Raw genomic sequence first — 23,345 nt, 5'->3', positions numbered from 1 at the left:
TATTACAGCCCTTAAAAAGCCCTTGGTTGGTGTAGTTTCCAAAATGTGGTTGGGTGTTTCCACTGTAGGGGTACCTCAGGGTCATGTACTGTAGCATGTCACCAAAAGACCATTCCTGCATAATCTGCCCTCCAAAAACCATACGGCACTCCTTGCTTTCTGATTGCTGCCATGTGCCCATACAGCAGTTTATGACAACATACAGTACAGACCAAAAGTTTGGACACACCTTCTCATTCAAAGAGTTTTCTTTATTTTCATGACTATGAAGGCATCAAAACTATGAATTAACACATGTGGAATTATATACATAACAAACAAGTGTGAAACAACTGAAAATATGTCATATTCTAGGTTCTTCAAAGTAGCCACCTTTTGCTTTGATTACTACTTTGCACACTCTTGGCATTCTCTTGATGAGCTTCAAGAGGTAGTCCCCTGAAATGGTCTTCCAACAGTCTTAAAGGAGTTCCCAGAGATGCTTAGCACTTGTTGGCCCTTTTGCCTTCACTCTGCGGTCCAGCTCACCCCAAACCATCTCGATTGGGTTCAGGTCCGGTGACTGTGGAGGCCAGGTCATCTGGCGCAGCACCCCATCACTCTCCTTCATGGTCAAATAGACCTTACCTTCAAAGTTTTTCCAATTTTTCGGCTGACTGACTGACCTTCATTTCTTAAAGTAATGATGGCCACTCGTTTTTCTTTACTTAGCTGCTTTTTTCTTGCCATAATACAAATTCTATCAGTCTATTCCAGGGGTACTCAACTAGTTTTATTAAAGGTCCACATACCTGGGTCTGCAGTCAGGTGAAGGTCCGAGCTGAACGCCAACAGTAAAGATGCCATGCGATCATGTGATCCATGCGCGTGGGGCCGTCTGACGTTATAGTGGAGCGCCCGGGGAAAGTCCCAGAATTAGTAATGGCCACATTAGTGCCCCAGTAAGAATAATGCCCCCAGTAAGAATAATGTCCCCATTAGTGCCCCCAGTAAGAGTAATGCCCCCATTAGTGCCCCCCTTCTCTGCTTTTGCAAAAAAATAAAATAAAATTTGCATTCACCTGGCTGCGGTGAACATTCGCTGCTGACTGCAAGCTCAGGACCGGTGTTCCAACGTGATGACGTCTTGTAGGTCCTGTCCTGAGCTTCTAGTCAGCAGGGAGTGTTCTCCACAGCGTGAGCAAATGGAGGTGGAGGTACCGTAATTTTATAAATTTTTTTACTAGCACAAGTTGCGGTGGAGGTAACGGCTGTACTAATGGGCGTTCCATGATGGAAGCGCTCATTAGTAAGGGTACTTTCACACTTGCAGAAGGACGGATCCGACAGGCTGCTCACCCTGTCAGATCCATTTTGCCACTACTTCGCTGTGCCGCTGCTCTGTGCCCATCGACTATAATGGGGATGGGGGCAGAGCTACGGCGCAGCACGGTGAGAGGCCGCCAGACTAAAAGTACTACATGTCCGACTTTTCCGTCTGGCGGCCTCACGCCGTGCACTGCCATGCTGCACCGTAGCTCCACTCCCGCTATAGTCAATGGGGAGTGGCAGTCCGGCGAAATAGCGGCAGGACGGATCTGACAGGGTGAACAGCCTGTCGGATCCGTCCTGCCGCAAGTGTGAAAGGAGCCTAACAGTCCTTACAGGAAAATTCTGGCACCGGCAAGGGAACTAAAATACCAGCCTTGCTGGTGAACTACTGGCCGGGTGGCAACCCAAGCCACAGAACAGACATATGATAGTTTTGTTCCGCATCCAATTCCCATTATTGGGGGATTGGATGCGGCCCCTTAATTACAATGGGGCCCCAAGAGATGCAGACAGCACACTGTGTGCTGTCTGCATCTTTTTCCGCTCCATTGAAACTAAGGGGTCCGCATCCAATGCCCCAATAATGGGAATTGGATGCGGAACAAAACTATCATGGTTTGATGGGGCTTAATCACTTTATTTAATCAGGTTACCTAAAGAAGATGGCCCAGGGGAGATGGGAACATGACACTGGAGTCAGTGACGTGTTCCCGCCTCTCTGTAGCCCTCTCCACGCACCCCTCACTTTCCAAATGTGACATTTATTTCATTGGTGGCAGTGGTGATGTCCCTCCCCTCTTCAGCAGCACGTAAGTGTCCTTTGGAGCTTGAAGCTCCCTTATGTGCTGCCGCTGCTGCAGGGGAGGAGGGACCTGTGAGCGCACTGAGGGAGAAAGCGCTGGTGCCTGCATGTGGAGGGAGCCGTCTATCACTGCGCCCCTGGGAAGGAGGAAGTTTGCCGGTAAGCTCCGCCTCTTGCACGTACCAGAGTGTGCAGGAGGAGGAGCGCTATATGTGGAGGGAGCCGGCCTGTCTCACTGCGCTCTGGGACAGGAGGAAGTGTGCCGGTAAGCTCCTCCTCCTGCACGGCACAGTGTGCAGGAGATAGTGATGGGAAGTTCGGATCTTTTAGGTGAATCGGTTCATTTGAATCAGCTCATTCGGATCAGAATCGGATCTTCGGTTCACTTGGCGAGTCAGACTGCTGAGCTGACTCGCAAGTGAACTGAAGACTCTAGGTGCCGGTGCGCATGCGCAGCTGCTGACTCAGTCAGTGACACTGCAGTGAGTCGGCTCTTCAGCTCTCTGAAGTTGAACTCGTCTCTGATTAGTATTGAGTGAGTCAGGAAGAGTGATTTTTTTTATAGTAAAGGGAAGCCGAGGCTGACGTTGGACAGGAGGAAGCTGTCACTGTGGTGTGCAATGTGAATTGTTGTCTGTTGTGCATTGTTCCCCACAGTGACAACAGTCTGACACTGACAGTAGTACAACAAACCAAGTGATGTGAAATGTGAATGCACAGGGAAAACTATGTGCTGAACTGTGTCATCTGTCCCTTCTCTTATCTCTCTGCTCCTTATCACTGCTGCAACAAGAGCCGACAGCCTCAGTGTAACCTGTTCTACAGTCTGACTCACAGCCTCAGTGTAACCTGTTCTACAGTCTGACAGCCTCAGTGTGACCTGTTCTACAGTCTGACTCCCGGCTCTTTTAACTCAATGAATCGAATGAGTCACTGACTGAGTCGGATCTTTAGATTCTTGTGACTCATTCGATTCATTTAGACTCCCTGACCCTGCACTACTCCGAGGACTCGAGTCAGAGCTGCAGTGTGCTGTGCTGGCCTCGCCCCCTCAGCTCTGGTCGGTGATTGGTTGGTGGGCGGGGAGGGGTGGGGCTGGCAGAAGCCAGCTTCCACTCTAAGATCATATTACGCTCCTCCTGAGTCCCTCCCTCAGGCTCCTGCTGCCAGCGTGAGGTGAGCTGAGCGTCTCTGTCAGCATTGCTGTGTGCTGTGACTGAGCTGAGCCGGTTCAAACGGATCGGATCACTCTGAACTGAATCGATTGGAGGAGCGCTCTGAAGGATGGCCGGGGTCCGGACAACTGGCGGCCGCGGTCCGTATTTGGACCGCGGTCCGCCAGTTGAGTACCCCTGGTCTGTTCAGTAGGACTATCAGCTGTGTATCCACCTGACTTCTCCTCAACGCCACTGATGGTCCCAACCCCATTTATAAGGCAAGAAATCCCACTTATTAAACCTGACAGGGCACACCTATGAAGTGAAAACCATTTCAGGGGACTACCTCTTGAAGCTCATCAAGAGAATGCCAAGAGTGTGCAAAGCAGTAATCAAAGCAAAAGGTGGCTACTTTGAAGAACCTAGAATATGACATATTTTGTTTCACACTTGTTTGTTATGTATATACACTCACCTAAAGAATTATTAGGAACACCTGTTCTAATTCTCATTAATGCAATTATCTAGTCAACCAATCACATGGCAGTTGCTTCAATGCATTTAGGGGTGTGGTCCTGGTCAAGACAATCTCCTGAACTCCAAACGGAATGTCAGAATGGGAAAGAAAGGTGATTTAAGCAATTTTGAGCGTGGCATGGTTGTTGGTGCCAGACGGGCCGGTCTGAGTATTTCACAATCTGCTCAGTTACTGGGATTTTCACGCACAACCATTTCTAGGGTTTACAAAGAATGGTGTGAAAAGAGAAAAACATCCAGTATGCGGCAGTCCTGTGGGCAAAAATGCCTTGTGGATGCTAGAGGTCAGAGGAGAATGGGCCGACTGATTCAAGCTGATAGAAGAGCAACGTTGACTGAAATAAACACTCGTTACAACCGAGGTATGCAGCAAAGCATTTGTGAAGCCACAACACGCACAACCTTGAGGCGGATGGGCTACAACAGCAGAAGACCCCACCGGGTACCCCTCATCTCCACTACAAATAGGAAAAAGAGGCTACAATTTGCACGAGCTCACCAAATTTGGACTGTTGAAGACTGGAAAAATGTTGCCTGGTCTGATGAGTCTCGATTTCTGTTGAGACATTCAAATAGTAGAGTCCGAATTTGGCATAAACAGAATGAGAACATGTATCCATCCTCTGATGGCTACTTCCAGCAGGATAATGCACCATGTCACAAAGCTCGAATCTTTTCAAATTGGTTTCTTGAACATGACAATGAGTTCACTGTACTAAAATTTCCCCCACAGTCACCAGATCTCAACCCAATAGAGCATGTTTGGGATGTGGTGGAACGGGAGCTTCGTGCCCTGGATGTGCATCCCTCAAATCTCCATCAACTGCAAGATGCTATCATATCAATATGGGCCAACATTTCTAAAGAATGTTATCAGCACCTTGTTGAATCAATGCCACGTAGAATTAAGGCAGTTCTGAAGGCAAAAGGGGGTCCAACACCGTATTAGTATGGTGTTCCTAATAATTCTTTAGGTGAGTGTAATTCAACATGTGTTAATTCATAGTTTTGATGCCTTCAGTGTGAATCTACAATTTTCATAGTCATGAAAATAAAGAAAACTCTTTGAATGAGAAGGTGTGTCCAAACTTTTGGTCTGTACTGTATGTGGTGTATATGTGTCACGGATGGTCTAGCAGAAGACTGGAAGTCACAAATAAACATCAGACTGACTTGATCCCAAACTAAGGAACATATGGGTAAGCCCTGTAAAAGCCCTAGAGCTCTCCCTTACTGCTCAGCCCATGCAAAGATCTCTATGATAGATAATTGCATGCCCTCGTGCCTCGACTATATAAAACCTGAAAACCCTACAATAGTGAGGGGACACGACCACCGGCTCCCTGCACTTAATACGGAGGGAGTCAGGGTCACCTAGAATTAAGCCAGCAGAAAAACACAAATAAAGGAAGAGAATTATCTGAAGAACCAGCAGTTGCAGCTTCTAGCAGAGAGCACAATCCAGGAAGTAGTATAAACCACAAAGTGAGGCAGTATGGGAGGGGATATAAAGGGAGGCAATCAGTGTGAATAGATGACAGCTGGGAGAAGGAAAAGAGATGACAAAGTGAAAGCAAAACAAAAGAATCATGCAGGAGGTACCGGAGAACGTCTGTCAGAGCTTCTTAGAGATCTGGCGGTGACAATATGTAAACTGCAGAATCAGGGTAATAAATATAAAGGTTTGTTTTGCTGTTATCTCTTAATGTGTTATAGGAAAAAAAATGGATTAAAGTGGAAAATCTGCCAAAAAACTGTGAAATTTGGGAATTTTACCTCCATTTTGCTTTAATTCCTGAGGGTTAACAACATTTTAAATCAGTTTTTGATAGTTTAAGAGATGTAGTTTCTAAAATGGGGCAGCTTATTGGTTGGTTTCTATATAAGCTCCTCAAAGTGACTTCAGAACTGAATTGGTCCTAAAAAAAATTGATTTGGGACATTTGTTTGAAAATTTAAAAAATTGTTTCTAAAATTCGAAACCTTCTAACGTCCTAAAAAATAAAATAGCATTACCAAAATGATGCCAACATAAAAACAGACATATGGTTAATGTTAATTAACAACCATTTTATGAGATATAAAAAAAAAAAGAGATAAAATTTGCAAAAATACAAAACGAACAGCAGGTGGCAAAAGAGAGCAAAACAAATCCCCAAAAATTCTTTAAATATATAAATGCTAAAAAGCCAAGGTCTGAGCAGGTAGTACCCCTAAATAATGGTAAAGGAGGTTAGTCACTGAAGATAAGGAAAAGGCAGAGTTACTAAATTACTAAATGTTGTTTTTTTTTTGTTCTGTATATACAAAAAAAGAGAAATGAGTTGATATCTGTGGTGCTGGGGCTGTTAGTACATCCAATAATATACTCAATTGGCTAACTGTAGATATGGTCCAAGCTAAGTTAATAAGGTAAATGTGAACAAGGATCCGAGTCCAGATGGATTACACCCAAGAGATCTTAAAGATCTCAGTTCAATTATTGATGTGCCCCTGTTTATAATTTTTTAAGATTCTATAGGAACTGGTACAATGCCAAGTGATTGGCGCAAGGCAAATGTGGTGCCCATATATAAAAAAGGATCTAGGTTCTCAATAGGTAATCATAGACCAGTTAGTTTAACTTCTGTCATGGGAAAAATGTTTGAAGGACTCTTAAGGGACTATTTACAGTAGTATGTGACTGTAAATAATATTATAAGTGATAACCAACATGGGACAGAAGTTGTCAGACTAACCTGATTTGTTTTTATGAGGAGGTGAGTAGAAGCCTGGACAGAGGGGCAGCTGTGGATGTAGTGTTTCTGGATTTTGCAAAGGCTTTTGATACATAGACGTTTAATAGGTAAAGTAAAGGTCTATAGGCTTTTGTGGTCAATGATTCCTATTCAGAATGGTTCAGGGTTATAAGTTGTGTACCCCAAGGTTCAGTGCTGGGTCCTCTATTATTTAATTTATTTAATAATGATATCGAGGGCGGGATTAATAGCACCAATGCTATTTTTGCAGATGACACTAAGCTGTGTAGTACTGTGCAGTCTATGAAAGATGTCCATAAAATACAAGCTGACTTGAACATTTTCAGTGATTGGGCATCAACTTGGCAAATGAGGTTCAATCTGGATAAATGTACAGTTAGGCTGGGTTCACACGCGCGAGTAGGTACCCAATTGCTGTCAGTTTTGACTGCGATTGCGTTCCGTTGTTCAGTTTTTATCGCGCGGGTGCAATGTGTTTTGCATGTGCGTGATAAAAAACTGAATGTGGTACCCAGACCCGAACTTCAGGTTTGGGTTCAAGGTTGTGTAGATGTAATTATTTTACCTTATAACATAGTTATAAGGGAAAATAATAGCATTCTTAATACAGAATGCTTAGTAGAAGGTCAATTGAGGGTTAAAAAATAAAATTAACTCACCTCCTCCAATTGATTGTGTAGCTGCCGGTCTCCTGTTCTTTCTTCAGGACCTGTCAAAGGACCTGTGGTGACGTCACTGTTTGTGTTTGTTATATTCCCTGTTGTTTGTATCTGGGCCTGAGACAGAGACTTCATTAGTCCATCTGGGGAGGAATGGGTTGTCTCTGGTCTTAACCTTTTCCAGGGCCTTATAGGGATATACAGGCCTAGGTATACTGCATATGTATATTCCTACCTTCAGGGTCTATTCATATTGATAGATAGTTAGGGCCCGAATTAGGGTTGTCTAGGAGGTGACCTGTATCTTATCTAGGTTTCAGGCCCAGTTACTGTCCCCCTTCTCTCCTGTGTTCAGTGTGGAGTTTCCCCCTCACACTGATCGTGACAGCTCCATTCCGACAGAGATTCAGCTGAAGATGTTATCAGTTGTATTCAGGATCATAATCCCTGAAAATTAAGAGAGGAGGATGAGGCAGCTCTTTAGCTCAGTGTTCAGAAGTAACTTGTCCTCAGGTATTGTGTGTACTAATAGGACAGTGGCCATTTTATTTCTCCTAATGATTGCTCCCCAGACAAAACGAGCCATTATAACTAATTAAAGGTATATAGAAATATATTTCTAATAAAGTTATATTTAAGTATTTTCTTAATTCCTGGAGAACTCCTTTAAAAAGCTTCTGCAGGATATTGAAAAGGGTGGCGGTCCAATTCCACCCCCCTCCTTCAAATTAACTGTTTGAAATCTGTGTACACACACTCACATAGAGAATGGTAACAATCACTGAAAACACCTCCCCATGTACAACTATCAGTGAGTGACAGCTATCTCTGTATACACACTTACATAAAGAATTCTATCAAATCACTGATATTACCTTCCCCATATACAGCTATCAGCGACTGACAGCTACCTCAATATACACACTTACACAGAGAATGCTATCAATCACTGATAACACCTCCCTCCTTGTGTACAGCTATCAGTGAATGACAGTTATCGATGTATACACACTTACACAGAGAATGCTATCAATCACTGGTGACATCTCCCTCGTGTACATCTATCAGTGACTGACAGCTATCTCTGTATACACACTTACACAAAGAATGCCATCAATGATTGATAACACATCCCTGGGTACAGCTATCAGTGACAGCTATCTCTGTATACACATTTACACAGAGAATTCTAACAGTCCCTGATGACACATCCCCCATGTACAACTATCAGTGACTGACAGCTATCTATTTTACACACACACAAAGAATGCCATCAATCCCTGATGACACCTCCCCCATGTACAACTATCAGTGACTGATAGCTATCTATGTATACACATTTACACAGAGAATGCTATCAATCACTGATAACACCTCCCCCATGTACAGCTATCAGTGATTGACAGCTATCTGTATATACACACTTAAACAGGGAATGTTACCAATCACTGATAACACCTCCCTTGTGTACAGCTGTCAGTGACAGCTATCTATGTAGACACACTTACACAGAGAATGCTATTAATCACTGATAGCACCTCCCCCTGTATACAACTATCAGTGACTGACAGCTATCTGTGTATACACACTTACACGGAGAATTCTATCAATCAATGTAGAATATCACGTGTACAATGAAGTCAGAATGTGGAGAGATACAGTATACAGTAAATGTCAAAATTACAATTTTTATTAAACCTTTTCCCATAAAACTATATCAATCTGTTCTGTTCCTCCTACTCTATACCATGCCGCCTGCAGATTTCATTGCATTTTGTGGTGACAGGAATAGGTCACTGCCCAACCACCTTAAGACAATATTAATAAATCTGTCCTATGTTCTTTATTATAAAATATTTGTGACCTTCAGACATCCAGCACATATCTATCTGTGAAAATATTGAACCAGTGTGTAATCAGGCCAAAACAACCATAATAGTGTGATCCTCTACAAAAAAAAATCTAATGGTTTTCTCAAATCTGACTAAGGTGCTTATGTACCAGCGTTCTCTAACTCATGGCTCACCAGCTATCATGAAATGGCAACACCCACAATTACCAGCACACTGCTGGACACTGTAGTTTTGCAACAGTTATAAAGCTACAAGTTAAAGAACATTGTCATATACAGAGCAATTCTTTATTCCTGCAGGAGGCTCAGATAGGGGTCTGCAAATGTGAAGATGAGATGGCTCTACGTATGGTTAATTTAAACCACAGGCTCAGTCTTGTTGAGATTTGCTTCATGCCATTTAAAATTTTGTTGGTTGTTTCTAACTGTTTCCTTGGCAACATTGATATTTTGACCTCTAAGTCCTGCTGTGCCACAATACATACTAAATCAGATGCTTATTATTTCCAATGCTGTTTAATTGACATGGGTAGTGACATAAATAAGTCAGTATAAAGAACAGTATAGGATGTGAATAATAAATGATTTACAGGAGTTCATGTTAAAAGGGTTGTCTGGCTACTTACAAATTAGAGAAGAAAAAAATAAATGCTCAGAATGCTCTAGAGGAATAAAAGAAACAATACCTTAAAGATCGCCAGAAAAGCTTATCTACTTGCTAACTTAAAGGGGTTTTCCAAGACTTTTAGTCTACTGATGACCTGTACTATAGGTCATCAGTATCTGATCGGTGGGGGTCCGACACCTGGGAGCCTTGCAGTAGCACTGTTGCCTTCTCTCAGCTCACCAAGCACAGCTCCATGCATTGGATAGCAGTTGTGGATGGTATAACTGCTCAGTCGCACTCACTTCAATGGGGCTGAGCTGCTTCTCGGCCATGTGACCGATAAACGTGACCTCACATGGCCTAAGCAAAGCTACGAGAAGACCGCGGCACTACTGCAAGTGCTGGTGCCTTCTCAAACTGCTGATTTAGAGGATAGGTCATCAGTATAAAAGTCTTAGAAAACCCCTTTAAGATCCCTTTTCACTGCCTGATATTCGGGCAGATTATTAATAATGAGTGTTCGTATGAACACTCTTTAGTGATAATTGGCCCGTTTAAAGGTGCCACCAATAACTTGATAAACCAGCAAACGCTTGTTCGTTAAGTAATAATAGATTGTTGGTACGGTCACCTAAATCATTGTTTGTGGGCAGCAGATCTAGGTCTCTGAACAGCCTCTGCTGCCCATAAACAATGATTCTGTATGGTGACTAGCGATGGCATTAGCGATTGCTCCTCCCCATACTGTCGAGGAGAACGCTGCATGTAAATGCAGTGGTTTTCTAAACTGACAAGTGGATGATTGCTGGGAAGGAACACTACCTTCGCAACAATCTACTGCACCATCATGGAGTGTAAAGAATCTGTCCTTTTCTTTTCTCGTGGCTCAACATATTCTGACATGATTTCATGATACTCTGTCACCAAGTGTAATGTTATCTCTGTCTACATGTGGATGTGATGCCAATTGCAGCCTGTCAAGGCTTTGGCTAACATGTAACAAAATTGAATGTGAGCAAAGGTAAGGATGGACACATCTGTATTTCTTACATCATAGTCATATTTTTTAACAGAAGAAGTGACACATTGGAGGGAAGGATACATGGTGGCAAATGCTACGGGGGACCAATAGACTATAGTAATAATTGCTGATGCTATAGTTTGATAAATAAGTCTCTACTACATCATTATGGCCTTTGAGTTCCAGCCTGTGGTCTGAAGCACCATCAATGTTGAACTAAGGCATGAGAGTGATCTACTCAGGACCTGTCAGAGAACTATGACTAGATCTTGCTCTACTGGTTATCTACCTAGGCCTGTGATGGCTAAACTCTGGAACTCCAGCTGTAGTAAAACTACGACTCCCAAGATGCCCCCTTGCTTGGCTGCTCTCAGAACTCCATAGAAATGAATGTAGCATGCTGGGAGTCATAGTTTCACCACAGCTGGAGTGCCAGAGGTTAGCCATCACTGACCTAGGCTCTCAACTACTAAAAGCAACAAATCTGCTTGAAGTCTTGAAGTATAACTACTTAGTATGGCGCTACATGTTCTTCCTGCTCTACCCACAAAGGTCTGTGAGACCTATAGAAGCAATGCTTCTAGGGAAAAATGCCAGCATATAGAGCATCCAATGAATTATCCCACATTTTTTCTGTTGGATTTATACTGAATAAGACAGAAAAAAACCTCCATATGAAATTGGATAAATACAGGGGTACATTTTGGATCCCATGCTCCTCTACACAAACTCTACTATGGCTCCATACAAAATGGAAACATAATTTGGGCATGACACCTTGAGCTCTAGCTCAGTGCTTGCAGACTGGACAAAGAACTATGTATATTCAACAATGGGGGCCTAATTTATTTTCCAGCTTGTAATACCCTGTCTACAAATGAATTAAAATATAGCAAGGGACTTACTGTTTCTGGCACCTCGTCACAAGCTTAAAATCACCAGGATTTAAAAAAAAAAAAATAAGTTAAGATGTGAAAATGAGTCAGAAAGTTAAGCTTTTGTTATTTTACTGAGATTTACTTAGTAAAAATAATGTAAAAGGTTTCCGAAGGAGCTGCAGGAACAAATCCCACTACTACAGCTGTCTTTTAACAGATGTCCTGTTGTACTGTGTTCTCGCTAGGTATACACTTACTTCTATTATTTGAATGATCGTGTTCAAAATAAACCATAGTCATTTATTTCTAATGACATTGCACCATGTGGAGAATCAAATATGGAGAAGTCTCAGTGAGTCATAATAAGCTGAGCTATGGTATGTTTTTTTCCTGTAAAATAAAACATGACTATGATGTTACGACCCACACAATAGACAAATCAGCAATTATTTGACACGTGCTACTTCTCTTCAGAGGAAATTTGTGAAATCGCTCAATTACAGCCTGCAGGTTAACACTTTATGTGGTAATGAAAAACACTTAATATTAAATTGAGAAATGAACTATATTGGACTGTATATATCACTGTCACGGGGGTGTCAAGAGCCACGTCTGACTCAGTTATACCCGGGGTCAGGAAGTCGCAGCGGCGTGGCTGCGCGCTCTATGTCTAAAGAACGCACTGTTACTTAATGGTAGCTTTCTGTGTTTGCCTTGCAATCATTTTTGTCTCACTCAGGGATCCGTAGCTTCTTCTCCTCAGCTGTTTCTTGTCCGGCACTCCCAACCTCTTTATACTGTATTCCCCTCTCCCACTTCTCTGGTTGCCAGATATAGAGCTTCCTGCCTGGACTTCTATACTGACCCACTGGAGCTGAGTTGCTGTTATTCCTGGTTGTCGTACTAGAGCATTACCCTCCGGATCCCTGTTGGTTGTTTGTTGTCGCCCACCTGGGACTATATGTTTTGTCAGTATTGTCTGTCCTCTCCTTGGTGTTTCCCTTTAGTGTTAGTGGTTCAGACTAGTGTTCCTTCCGCCCTATTCACTAATTAGGGCTCATCTTAGGGAAAGCCAGGGTTTAGGCACGTGATCGGCGTACGGGTGAGAAACCCGTCTGGGGACGTCAGGGCAGTCAGGTGCCAGCCTCAAAGTGAGTTAGGGGTCACCATCTTTCCCTCTCCCTTGGACAGGGCCTTCCTTTTCCCTCCCTTTGCGTCACGTATGTGATCGGCACGCCGGTCGTGATATTATATCTGGCCCTTATTTTGTTTTTTAAAAAATATATTTTTTTTTTCTCTGCCTATTTAAAATCCAGCATATTGCCACTTTGACAAAGCAACTTCAAGGCCTGTCTTTGGAAGTGGCAGGATTGAAGGTGTCGGTCCTCCAGCAACAGCAGCAATTGCAGCAGACCGCAAGTCCAGCAGTTGCTATGGGTAACCAGATTGCTCCGGAACCCAAGGTTGTTCTTCCTGACAGATTTTCTGGGGGAAGGGACAAATTTGTGACGTTCCGTGAGGCCTGTAAGTTATATTTTAGGCTGTGCCCCTACTCCTCTGGTAATGAAGAACAGCCGGTGGGATTGTTATTTCCCTGCTTCAGGGGGACCCGCAATCCTGGGCGTTCTCTTTACCCACTGATTCTCCAGCTCTCCGGTCTGTGGAGGAATTTTTTGGGGCTTTGGGTCTCATATATGATGACCCTGACCGAGTCGCCCTGGCTGAGTCGAACCTACAGAGACTCCTACAGGGAGAGCGGCCAGCAGAGGAGTATTGCTCAGAGTTCTGTAGGTGGGCTACGGATACCCAGTGGAACGATCCGGCTCTCAGGAGTCAGTTTTGCTCTGGGTTATCCGAAAGGGTTAAAGAGGACCTTTCACTAGTTTAAAAACTAAAAACTAACTATATCAGTGGGCAGAGCGGCGCCCAGGGGTCCCCCTGCACTTACTAGTATGTCTGGGCGCCGCTCCGTTCGCCCGGTATAGGCTCCGGTGTCTGCAGCTCCCTCTGTTGTACTGGGCGGACTGTTTTAGGGAGTCCCAGGCTATGAGCTGTGCGCTACGATTGGCCAGCGCTGCAGCAAGGGACAACCCTAATACAATAACTCCGCCCAGTACAACAGAGGGAGCTGCAGACACCAGAGCCTATACCGGGCGAACGGAGCGGCGCCCAGACATACTAGTAAGTGCAGGGGGACCCCTGGGCGCCGCTCTGCCCACTGAAAGGTCCTCTTTAAGGATGCGCTTGCGCTGTATGAGACCCCCTTTTCCCTTGATGCAGTTATGTCCCTTTCTATCAGAATAGATAGACGTCTTAGGGACAGATTGAAAGATCCTGAGCAATTAGTAACCCCTCCCAAGCAGCAGCTAGTCTGTACGGACCTAGATGAGCCTATGCAGCTGGGAGGAACTACTCGTCAGGTCCGTCCTCCTGAGGCTCACCGTAGGCGTGGGGTTTGTTTTTTCTGTGGGGGGAGGGGTCATTTCATTAATGTCTGTCCTTCCATACTGAAAAAAACAAAAGACAGTCGGAAAACTACTAACCCCAGGCTGTGTGGAGGATGTCAGCCGGGGGGTATAGGTTTCCTCCATACGAACATCTCAATTTGTGTTGCCAGCGGTTGTTGTTTTTGGTGTTAAGACGGAGATTATTTCTTTCTTCCTAGACAGTGGAGCAGGAGTAAATTTGATAGATGCCAGTTTGCCCAGACTATGGGTTTGTCTTTCTGTACGCTACAGAGACCTATTCCCATTTTCGCTATCGACTCTGCTCCTCTGTCTCAGAGAAACCTTACTCATATTGTCCATAACTTACACCTTCGGGTAGGGGACCACCATAACAAGTGTCTTTCATGTTATGTTCTGGAGGGCCTTCCCTCTCCTGTGGTATTGGGTCTTCCCTGGTTGGTAGCGCACAATCCAGTGGTGGATTGGCAGGCCAGGGAGATATTGGAGTGGAGTGAGCATTGCAGAGAACATTGCTTAAATAGCAATTGCTTAGTCACCTCCATAGCTACTCTACCTACATTTGTTTCGAAGTTTGAGGACGTTTTCTCTGAAAAGGGGTGTCAGAAGTTACCACCTCACCGTCCTTATGATTGCCCGGTTAACCTGATTCCCGGTGCAAAATTACCCAAGACCAGGTTATATAATCTTTCAGGTCCCAAGAGACAAGCCATGAAAGATTATATCTCCGAGAGCTTGGCTAAGGGACACATCAGACCCTCTTCATCACCCGTGGCTGCAGGGTTTTTCTTTAATAAAAAGAAAGATGGGGGCCTGTGTCCTTGCCTAGATTTCCGCGAACTAAACCAGATAACCATCCAAGACCCATACCCTCTTCCTCTCATTCCTGACCTGTATAATCAGATTGCGGGTGCTAAGTGGTTCTCCAAACTTGATCTTAGGGGGGCCTACAATCTGATTCGTATCAAGGAAGGGGATGAGTGGAAGACAGCCTTTAATACCCCGGAGGGGCATTATAAAAATCTAGTCATGCCTTTCTGTCTGACCAATGCTCCCGCTGTCTTCCAACATTTCGTTAATGATATTTTTAGTCATCTTATCGGCAGGTTTGTGGTGATATACCTAGATGATATTTTAATTTACTCGTCTGATCTGAAGACACACGAGGTACACGTCAGACAGGCACTGCAGGTCCTACGGACGAATAAATTATATGCGAAAATTGAGAAGTGTGTTTTCGCCGTTCAGGAAATACAGTTCCTGGGATATCTATTATCTGCTTCAGGTTTCCGTATGGATCCTAGGAAAGTCCAGGCAATTCTAGATTGGGATCTTCCTGAGAACCTTAAAGCACTGCAACGGTTTTTGGGTTTCGCAAATTTCTATAGAAAATTCATTAAAAATTATTCTGTGATTGTCAAACTGTAGTGTCCCACTGTGTAAGGGTGGGCACTACACAAGGGTCAATTGGGTCCCGTTGTTCTCCACCTCCTGTGGAACATGGTTATGGTATTTTATATTGCATTGTAATGTATAATCGAATGTTATCTCCTGTGTACCAGGCCTGATAGGGGTGTAGTTCCTCCTCCTAGGCAGTAGAGGGAGCTAGGGAACCCCCTAGTATATATAGTCAGGTCCAGACCAGAGAGAGGGTGTGGTCAAAAGCCAAGATTGACTCCAGCCAGGCAGGAGCTGAAGTGCAGCTTCTGACATGCAGCTAGATAGCCCAGGCTCCTAGCTTGCCCCCAGGAGAAGAGGTTCCCTCCTGAAGTCATCAGCACCTTACAAAGTACAGAGCAGGGCCACTTTTATCCAGCCAAATAGAAAGCTAAAGGGCAGAAGAATATTTACAGCAAGAAGATATATACCAGAGGAAGTTTTCCCTACCCAAGGATAAAGCCAGCAATAGGGCATACGGGCCTTAGTGAAAGCCAGACAGGATCTGAGGAAAGTACAGCCTGATCTGTAAGTGTTATTCCCTCTGAGTATCTTGCAAAGACTTTGCCTGCCATTTGTATGAAGCCTGCCTGTATTCAATATTATACCTATTGAACTAACTCAGGACATTATATAGTTGAACTGTTCAGTAAAAAAAAGTTCTGGTTCACTGCAACTTTGTGTACCTCAATTATTCCTACAACAAATCGGTGTGCCACCATTACTGGCACTGGCGTCAAGAACTTTAAGGGATCTTGCCACAGGCACACTAAACCTACAACACCCAGGGCACCTCACCTACTACCTCGCCTGGTCCCTATACACAGAGAGTGCCCCAGAGGATCCATGTGCCAGCCTCTCCATCACTGCTGTACGCCTGCCCAGGGTATATAAAAACTGTGAGTACCAAGAACAACCCTCGGTTTTTTAACTACCCCCGTGACCTCACATTCGCTCACCCTGCAGGGCTGGGTACTGCAAAACCCCTTACTGACATGACTAGTAAAGGGACTGATTTTTCTATATGGTATGACGCCGCCAAAATGGCATTTTCCTCTCTAAAAGAGAGGTTTACCTCAGTACCGGTACTAATCCAACCTGATGTCTCCCAGCCTTTTATTGTTAAAGTAGATGCGTCACAGGTGGGAGTGGGGGCTGTACTGTCTCAGGGTCCGTCTCCTGGCAAATGGCGTCCTTGCGCTTTCTTTTCTAAAAAACGATCTGCAGTGGAGAAGAACTATGATATTGGCAATAGGGAACTATTAGCTATTAAACTAGCGTTTGAAGAATGGCGTCACTTTTTAGAGGGGGCAATCCACCCTGTCACTGTGATTACGGACCACACAAACCTTCTGTACCTCGTCTCACCCCTAGACAAGCTAGGTGGTCTCTATGTTTTACCAGGTTTAACTTTTTCATCACCTATCGTCCTGGGGCAAAAAATACCATGGCAGACGCATTATCTCGTAGTTTCCCTGGAGGGGGTAATATGGGTGATCTGGTACCCATTCTTCAAAGAGGAGTGGTTGTCTCTGCTGTACACTCTGTTCTGGAGGGGAAGAATGAGAGAGGCACAGGGGGACGCCCCGAAATTGTTTGTACCGTTAAACCTGCATCTCGAATTGTTAAAGGAACATCATAATTTGGCACTTGCTGGGCACCCGGGTAGTAAAGCAACCTTGGAGCTATTGTCTCGTCGTTTTTGGTGGCCAAGGTTGCGTCAGGATGTAATGGATTTTGTGTCTACTTGTTCTACTTGTGCACGAGCTAAAGTCTCTCATACACGTCCTGCAGGGTCTTTATTGCCACTTGTCATTCCCAATAGGCCATGGATTTCATCACTGACTTACCTTTGTCTGCGGGTAAAACAGTTATCTTGGTAGTAGTGGACAGGTTTAGCAAAATGGTACAATTTATTGCGTTACCTGCACTACCTAATGCTAACTCTTGCTCAGGTATTCATCAGTGAAATAGTGAAGCTTCACAGGGTCCCTTTTGATGTTGTTTCGGATCGGGGAATCCAGTTTATTTCTAAGTTTTGGAAAGCTTTTTGTTCCCGTTTGGGGGTACACTTGTCCTTTTCCTCAGCTTTCCATCTTCAGTCGAATGGAGAGACTGAGCGTACCAACCAAAACATTGAGACGTACCTAAGGTATTTTGTGTCTGAAAACCAAGAGCTGTGGTCATCATATTTACCGTTAGCCGAGTTTGCTATAAATAATCACCGTCAGGAATCCACTGGCAAATCACCATTTCTTGGTGCATACGGTTTTCATCCCCAATTCTGTACTTTCAATGAGGGGGGGTCTTCTGGGGTTCCCGAAGAGGAACGGTTTTCGTCATCTCTTTCATCTGTATGGCAGAAAGTGCAAGTTAACTTGAAAAATATGGGAGGTAAATATAAATGCATGGCTGATAAGAAACGGTCGCCAGGTCCGGACCTAGGAGTGAATGACTATGTATAGTTATCTACTAGGAATATTAAGTTAAAGGTTCCCTCTTGGAAACTGGGTCCTAGGTTCATTGGTCCTTACAAAATAGTAGCCATCATTAACCCCGTGGCTTTTCGCCTGGAGCTACGTCAAACTTTTAAAATCCATAACGTCTTCCAAAAGTCATTACTCAAAAAGTATGTTTCACCTCTAGAATGGTCACCGCTGCCACCCCCTCCTGTTATTGTTGATGGTAATCTAGAGTTTTAAATATCCAAAATTGTTGATTCTCGTCGGGTCCGCCGCTCTCTTCAATATCTGGTGCACTGGAGGGGTTACAGTCCCGAGGAAAGAATGTGGGTTCCAGTGTCAGAGGTAAACACCGACAGGTTAGTTCGGGCTTTTCATGCCTCTCATCCTGAGAGACCTGGTCCTGAGTGTCCGGAGGCCCCTCGTGGAAAGGGGGGTACTGTCACAAGGGTGTCAAGAGCCACGTCTGACTCCGTTATACCCGGGGTCAGGAAGTCGCAGCGGGTGGCTGCGCGCTCTATGTCTAAAGATCGCGCTGTTACTTAATGGTAGCTTTCTGTGTTTGCCTTGCAATCCTTTTTGTCTCACTCAGGGATCCATAGCTTCTTCTCCTCAGCTGTTTCTTGTCCGGCACTCCCAACCTCCTTATATTCCCCTCTCCCACTTCTCTGGTTGCCAGATATAGAGATTCCTGCCTGGACTTCTATATTGACCCACTGGAGCTGAGTTGCTGTTATTCCTGGTTGTAGTACCAGAGCATTACCCTCTGGATCCCTGTTGGTTGTTTGTTGTCGCCGACCTGGGACTATATGTTTCATCAGTATTGTCTGTCCTCTCCTTAGTGTTTCCCTTTAGTGTTAGTGGTGCGGACTAGTGTTCCCACCACCCTATTCACTACTTAGGGCTCATCTTAGGGAAAGCCAGGGTTTAGGCACATGATCGGCGTACGGGTGAGAAATCTGTCTAGGGACGTCAGGGCAGTCAGGTGCCAGCCTCAAGGTGAGTTAGGGGTCACCATCTTTCCCTCTCCCTTGGACAGGGCCTTCCTTTTCCCTCCCTTTGCGTCACGTATGTGATCGGCACGCCGGTCGTGATAATCACCTAGGAATCTGGTGAACAATTTACTTGTTACAAACTAGCATTTGAGCGATTGATTATTGGTAATTTAGATATTCTACAAACAATTGTAAACAGAAATTAAAATATGACGTGTTGTAACCATTTAATACCTCTAATTTTATATGTGTTTAAAGGTGTATGGAAGTACAGTATAAGGGCTCATGCACATGACCATGATTGGGTTGGGAAACATGGTCCATATGTCTGCTGGATCTCCTGGGCCAACTGTGGGTCCAATGAACTGAACTAATTGCAGTCGTCCTGGGAGAGCCAGTAGATGCACGGACCATGTTTCCCGGGCTGATCATGGTCGTGTGCATGGGCCCCAAAACTTTTATAGGTACCATTATCCAGAACCTATATCACAATTGTCAAACGTTGTGTCAACGAAACATGTGTCCTATCCATAAACATACAATGTCTATAAACTTCCTGACCCATTTTTTAAGCTGTCAATCAGGAATAGCAAATCAGGATTCGCCGGCCAAATTCCAGCATATTTGCCATGTAGCGGCCGGATCTTCGCCAGATTGCATTACAGTCAAAGGAGACACAGAGCATTGCAATAACATCCAGCTCTGCTGGAGCCAGGGTGCTCCAGCATGTTGTTCTATACCGGAATAGCCTGCTGGAGATCTTAACGCATCTGTGAAAGAAACCTTACTAACATTTAACAGCAGAAGAACATATCTTCTGGATTATTGCATAGTTCCATATAATTACCCTCCTGTGTTATCAAACAGAATTAATAAATGTATTAAAGTTGTTTTTGCATTTTTAAATTTCACTCTAAGACGGAACTTGAACATTTAAAATGTGTCTTGAATGTTTCAATGATTAAAATAATAACACTTGGAGATGGTGGATATAGGCAATGGTATACACTCACCTAAAGAATTATTAGGAACACCATACTAATACGGTGTTGGACCCCCTTTTGCCTTCAGAACTGACTTAATTCTACGTGGCATTGACTCAACAAGGAGCTGATAGCATTCTTTAGAAATGTTGGCCCATATTGATAGGATAGCATCTTGCAGTTGATGGAGATTTGAGGGATGCACATCCAGGGCACGAAGCTCCCGTTCCACCACATCCTAAAGATGCTCTATTGGGTTGAGATCTGGTGACTGTGGGGGCCATTTTAGTACAGTGAATTCATTGTCATGTTCAAGAAACCAATTTGAAATTATTCGAGCTTTGTGACATGGTGCATTATCCTGATGGAAGTAGCCATCAGAGGATGGATACATGTTCTCATTCTGTTTACGCCAAATTCGGACTCTACCATTTGAATGTCTCAACAGAAATAAAGACTCATCAGACCAGGCAACATTTTTCCAGTCTTCAACAGTCCAATTTTAGTGAGCTCGTGCAAATTGTAGCCTCTTTTTCCTATTTGTAGTGGAGATGAGTGGTACCCGGTGGGGTCTTCTGCTGTTGTAGCCCATCCGCTTCAAGGTTGTGTGTGTTGTGGCTTCACAAATGCTTTGCTGCATACCTCGGTTGTAACGAGTGGTTATTTCAGTCAACGTTGCTCTTCTATCAGCTTAAATCAGTTGGCCCATTCTCCTCTGACCTCTAGCATCCACAAGGCATTTTTGCCCACAGGACTGCCGCATACTGGATGTTTTTCCCTTTTCACACAATTCTTTGTAAACCCTAGAAATTGTTGTGCGTGAAAATCCCAGTAACTGAGCAGATTGTGAAATACTCAGACCGGCCCGTCTGGCACCAGCAACCATGCCACGCTCAAAATTGCTTAAATCACCATTCTGACATTCAGTTTGGAGTTCAGGAGATTGTCTGGACCAGGAGCACACCCCTAAAAGCATTGAAGCAACTGCCATGTGATTGGTTGACTAGATAATTGCATTAATGAGAAATAGAGCAGGTGTTCCTAATAATTCTTTAGGTGAGTGTATGTGTAATTAACAATAAGAATATCTTGCAATATAGATTTGATGTCAAGATAATTGGTGATACCCATGACTACCCGCTTGTCCAGAGAATAAAAAGGGCGTTATATTACAGATCTATAGGAAGCGCTTCCACACAACTAAAACAGCCCATTCATTCCCGCAGCCTCCCCGACACAAAACCTATCAGAGGAAACACGACTACGCTGACTTCTCATAGGAACACATGTCCCGCTAAATTTACATAAAATACCACGTGGTTACGCCAAGCGCTTCAGGCGCACCGAGCCGACACAGGACCACGTGGGACGCTAAACCTGACGGGCGCAAGGCGCTGAATCTGCTGGGTGCAAGAAGACACCAATAAGGTAACAACAGGCAGTGTACTCACTCCCTGTGGGACGCCACAGGAGTGACTCAAAAGACACCAGCCTGCTACTGGATCTTTAACAATATATATTGGGCATCAAAGCAAATGTTTTATTATTGCTTTATCTTTTATCCTCTATTACTGATCAGCTGAATTGACCCACTGAGTCCTTCCAATAGGAGTACTGACTATTAACCTCTCTGTGACCATATCGACTATCTACAGAGTTTTTTCAACAGAAATATTGAACATTAACCATTCTGTGGCCATATTGACTATCACAATTCTTAACCTCCAGACTACCTTACTTTTTTGTGATTCTATTATATACTTTTTTGTGATTCTGTTATATATTTTGATATCTGTGTGACCTTATTTAATACCTTTTATACATTATCTGTTTTTTATATATATCCACATTGCTTTTACTACATTAGGAATAAATTATCATTTAATTCAACTATCACCTGTTTGTCCTCCACCTAATTGCCAGTCTACCAATCAAACTCAATAGGGTTTAGGTCTGGAAACATGCTTGGCCAGTCCAGCACCTTTACCCACAGTTTCTTTAGCAAGGCAGTGGTCATCTCGGAGGTGTGTTTGGGTTTGTTATCATGTTGGAATACTGCCCTGCTGTCCAGTTTCTGAAGGGAGGGGATCATGCTCTGCTTCAGTATGTCACAGTACATCAGTGCATGTTGGCATTCAGGGTTTCCTCAATGAACTGTAGCTCCCCACAGCCGGCAGCACTCATGCAGCCCCAAACCATGACACTCTCACCACCATGCTTGACCGTTGACAAGACATACTTGTCTTTGTACTCCTCACCTGGTTGCCGCCACACACGCTTGATACCATCTGAATCAAATAAGTTTATCTTGGTCTCAGCAGACCACACAACATGGTTCCAGTAATCCATGCCCTTAGTCTGCTTGGATAGTCTGTTTGCTGGCTTTCTTGTGCATCATCTTTAGAAGAGGCTTCCTTCTGTAGACCAATTTGATGCAGTGTGCGGCATATGGTCTGAGCACTGACAGGCTGACCCCCCACCCCTTTAACCTCTGCAGCAATGCTGGTAGCACTCATACAAAGTCTGGATATGATGCTGAGCATGTGCACTCAACTTCTTTCGTCGACCATGGCAAGGCCTGTTCTGAGCGGAACCCGTCTTGTTAAACTGCTGTATGGTCTTGGCCACTGCTGCTGCTCAGTTTCAGGGTGTTGGCAATCTTCTTATAGCCTAGGCCATCTTTATGTAGAGCAACAATTCTTTTTTTCAGATCCTCAGAGGGTTCTTTGCCATGAGGTGCAATGTTGATCTTCCAGTGACCAGTATGAGAGAGTGTGAGAGCAATAACACCAATTTGGCCATTTTCATTTAGTGGAGTACTCATTTTTGTTGCCCGTGGTTTATACATTCTGGGCTGCAAACCTTTAAAACATGTCCACCATAATTGAAATTAAAATGAGATTGGTTGAAGTCAGGAAGAAGAACCTCTACTGAGTTAAAGCACTCTGAAATTTTTGCAAAACATGTACATTTTAATAGGGAGCATACATGACCACCTCCCACAAAAAAAGGGACCTATGTATGATTAGACAGATATGCCGCTATCACATTTTAAATTGCATGACTATGGACAGTATTCATGAAGTCTTTAAATGTTAGTTGTACACAAAACCACAGAACTGAACTTCACCTACTGCAGTTGCCTTTGCCACATCCAAACTTAGAATGCACAAGGACTTACAATAGGGCTGAATTGTACAACTGTAGTGTCGCAAAAACCACATATAGTAAATAAAGGATTTATACATACTGGCAGAAAGCAAGACATTTAACCAAACTCAGATGGATGACAGGAACTGAATGCAGAGGAGGAGGAGATGATCAAGCAATTGAGTGAATGGCAGATGTAAGGCATATCGGTAGACAGCAGATGAATGACAGAGAAAGGAGCAATACTGAACTGACCCTATCTGAAAACTA

This window comes from Bufo bufo, chromosome 5 (assembly GCF_905171765.1).
Source record: "Bufo bufo chromosome 5, aBufBuf1.1, whole genome shotgun sequence".
In the NCBI taxonomy this organism is placed as follows: domain Eukaryota; kingdom Metazoa; phylum Chordata; class Amphibia; order Anura; family Bufonidae; genus Bufo; species Bufo bufo.
This window is presented reverse-complemented; position numbering follows the sequence as displayed.